Source organism: Archocentrus centrarchus, unplaced genomic scaffold (assembly GCF_007364275.1).
Source record: "Archocentrus centrarchus isolate MPI-CPG fArcCen1 unplaced genomic scaffold, fArcCen1 scaffold_30_ctg1, whole genome shotgun sequence".
Lineage (NCBI taxonomy): Eukaryota > Metazoa > Chordata > Actinopteri > Cichliformes > Cichlidae > Archocentrus > Archocentrus centrarchus.
In genome coordinates, this window is record NW_022060259.1 from 3,140,704 (window position 1) to 3,145,108 (window position 4,405).

Sequence of the window (4,405 nt, forward strand, 5' to 3'; positions counted from 1 at the left end):
AATTTATCATTCAGAACAGGTACATTCCCTGAGAGAATGAAAATTGCTAAAGTTATTCCTTTACATAAAGCCGGTGATGTTAATGACTTTACTAACTATAGGCCAGTCTCTTTACTTTCACAGTTCTCTAAGATAATGGAGAAATTGTTTGTGGCAAGGCTTGACAATTTTAATGAAAAATGCAATGTATTAATGGAAAGTCAGTATGGTTTTAGGGCAGCCAGGTCAACAACATTGGCAATGATAGAGTTAGTGGAACATATAACGGAATATATACAAAACAGAAAATATGCAGTGGGGATATTTATTGACTTAAAAAAGGCCTTTGATACTATTGATCATAAAATATTAATATATAAAATGGAAAGATATGGAGTGAGAGGGGTAGCAAATAACTGGCTGAAAAGTTATCTTGACAACAGACAGCAATATGTACAAATTGGTCAGTCCAAATCTTTATGTTTGAATATTACATGTGGGGTTCCTCAAGGCTCAGTATTGGGTCCCAAATTGTTTATTATGTATATTAATGATATATGTAGAGTGACTAATGTTTTGAATTTTGTTATATTTGCTGATGATACAACTATTTTTTATACTGGGGATGATCTAAAACAGGTTTTGGATGATGTTGGTAAAGAAATTGATAAACTTAAATATTGGTTTGACAGAAATAAATTATCTTTAAATTTAACTAAGACAAAATTTATGTTGTTTGGAAATAAAGAAATTAATACTATGGTAAAGTTAGAAATTAATAATGTAAGGATTGAGCAAGTTTTTCAACATAAGTTTCTAGGAGTAATATTGGACCACAAGTTATGTTGGAAACCCCATATCAAACATGTGTGTAATAAGATGGCAAAAATTATAGGGATATTAGGGAAAAATAGGCATATCTTGAATATTAAAACTTTGCACACTTTATACTGTACAATGTTACTACCATATTTGGAGTATTGTGTTGAAGTTTGGGGTAACACATATAAGAGTTCTCTACAAAAAATATGTATTATGCAAAAAAGAGCACTGAGAATGATATATAATGTTGGGTATAGGGAACACACAAATCCACTATTCTTTAAATCAAAACTTATGAAATTTATGGATTTAGTAAAATTTAAAACTGCTCAGATGATGTTTAAAGCAAAAAACAGTATGCTTCCAAAGAATATTCAAAATTTCTTTAAAAATAGAGAAGGAAGGTTTGATCTAAGAGGGAAATGTAACTTTGTTCAACCATGTGTTCGCTCAAATCTTAAAAGTATGTGTGTATCAGTTTGTGGAGTGCGTTTGTGGAATGGTCTAGATGATGAAATTAAGTTAAGTACAACTATTGCACAATTCAAGAAAAAATATAAGGAGCATATAAATAATGTGTATAGAAGAAGAAGAAGAAGAAGAAACAGCCTTTATTGTCCCACAGAGGGGAAATTTGGGTGTAACAGCAGCCGCAGTTATTATAAATATAAATAAAGATATAATAATTCACACTATTAAGAAAAGAATATATATAAAATCAACAAACAATATTAACCTTAATACTACTAATAATAACACTATATACAATGTACATGATGTGCCTGTGTGTTGAACCTTAACAGGCTGGACTATTTACAGTATATTATATATTATCCTACATTGTGTAGGCTATTGTGGTTTTTGTTGGGAGCAGTGATGGTTATAAAGTCTTACAGCTGCTGGGACGAAGGATCTGCGGTAACGCTCCTTTGTGCATTTAGGATTATTTAGGTATAAATACGAATGAGATGTTTTGTTAATTTTGTTATTGTTGGATTGTAGCTTCATGTACATTAAAATGATCTATAGAAGATTGGGTAGATTGTATCACAGGGCACTTTGGCATGGGTAGGTGTGTGTAGCCATGCATGCTGGTGTTAGAGTATGCATGTTTGGTTAAAATGTTTGGTTAATATTATAATTCAGTTTAATTATGAACTTGTAAAAGGCAATGGGGACAGGACTAGATAAGCTATTGCTTCTTCCTGCTCCCTTTTCGAACACCTTGAGATTGTTATAAAATACATTGCTGGTCATTTTATTTATTTATTTATTGATGTTTGATTTGCATTTGTTATATAGGTGAATATGTGTATATATGCATATATGGATATATGTATGTTTTATTTTCCTACATGTTTATTTATTTTTCATTGTTGTTTTTTATTTTATTTTGATTGTTCAAAATAAATTGAATTAAAAAAAAAAAAAAAAGATGGCGCCGGTGAGGTCAGCAGCCGTCGTACCTGCTCCTACGCTTTGTTTGTATATATTAGGTTTAGCTCTAATTTTGGACTTTATAATTCCACCTGCTCTGTGTCATATCACGTATGACAGACAGACTCTTTTTAATATCAGAATACAGCACTCTGGCTGTATTCTGACACCTTTTTCTCCCAACCCGACTTGGCCTCAGGAGATACTGCGTTTCCAGTGGGCCAGCTCAAACAAAGGACCCAGGTCACGGACAAGGCCCCGAGGGAAAAGAGCCGGCGTAAGAGAGAGGCTGAGGTGCAGAGCGCACCAAACGCCACTGCCGAGCATCCTGTTGGCTAATGTCCAGTCACTGGATAACAAGCTGGACGAACTCAGGGCCAGGATACAGTTTCAGAGGGACATAAGGGACTGCAACATCATCTGTCTCACGGAGACATGGCTGACCCCCCTCATACCGGACCACGCCGTACAGCCGTCGGAGTTCTTCAGTGTTCATCGCACGGACAGAACGAGTGAGTCTGGAAAATCAAGAGGAGGAGGTGTGTGCCTAATGATTAATAACAACTGGTGTGACAGTAGGAATGTTGTCCTTCTGAAACAATCATGTTCACCTAACCTGGAGCTCCTAACCCTGAAATGCCGTCCCCACTACCTGCCCCGCGAGTTCACTTCGGTCATCTTCAGCGCCGTCTATATTCCACCTCAGGCGGACACAAACACTGCACTATCCGAGCTACATGAGGCTATTTCCACCTATCAGGCTAACCAGCGTGATGCGGCTCTCATCGTAGCCGGGGACTTTAACAGTGCAAACTTGAAAAAGGTAATACCGGAATTGATTCAACACATCGACTGCCCCACCAGAGGAGAGAGGACCCTAGACCACTGCTATTCTCCATTCAAAGATGGCTACAAAGCAAAGCCTCTTCCGCCTTTTGGGAAGTCTGACCACACCTCTGTACTTCTCATGCCGAAATACAAACAACGGCTCAGGCAGGAACCCCCTGCTGTGAGAGAAGTGACACGGTGGTCTGATCAAACAGAGGCCGCTCTGCAGGGTGCGTTGGATTCAACCGACTGGGACATGTTTCGCAGCAGCGCGGGCGGAGACATCGAGGAGTTTACGGAAACTGTTGTGGGATTTATTGGGAAAGTTGTTGAAGACACTTCACTTAGGAGGACCATCAGGACTTTTCCCAACCAGAAGCCGTGGGTGGATAAATCTGTCCGCGACGCCCTGAGGTCCCGCACCATTGCCTACAACTCCGGCCTCGCCTCTGGGAACATGGAGGACTACAAGGTTGCATCATACAACGTCCGCAGAGCGGTGAAAGAGGCTAAACATCGCTACGGCCGCAGACTGGAACAGCAACTACAACAGTCTGACCCCAGGGGACTGTGGCAGGGACTACGCACCATCATGGACTACAAAGCACCACACACACCCCCGGTGAGTGCCGACGCTTCTCTGGCTGATGAACTCAACATCTTCTTTGCGCGCTTTGAGTCGGGAAGCCGACAGCCCGCTGCGCTCCCGGCCGGAGGGGCGGAGACACTCACTGTGACGGAGCACGACGTGAGGAGGGCGTTTAGACGTGTAAACACCAGGAAAGGGGCTGGACCAGACGGTATTAGTGGACGTGTCCTTAAGACCTGCGCTGACCAGCTGGCACCTGTGTTTACACTGATATTCAACCTCTCACTGAAACTGTGTGTGATTCCCACCTGCTTTAAAAAGTCCATCATAGTCCCTGTCCCAAAGAAACCACCCCCCAGCAGCCCCAATGACTTCAGGCCCATAGCACTCACCTCTGTGGTGATGAAGTGTTTTGAGAGACTCATCAAGACATTCATCACCTCCTCACTGCCCACCACCCTCGACCCACTACAGTTTGCATACCTGCCAGACAGATCCACAGGTGACGCCATATCCTTCCTCCTCCACAAGACCCTTTCACACATAGACACTGGTAAGGGGAACTATGTGAGAGTGCTGTTTGTAGATTACAGCTCAGCATTCAACACCATAGTTCCCTCCAGGCTGGTCTCTAAGCTGCTGGACCTGGGCCTGGGTCCATCCCTGTGCAGGTGGGTTCACAGCTTCCTGACCAGCAGACCACAGGTGGTACGAGTGGGTCACCTCACCTCATCCTCCCTCACCCTCAAC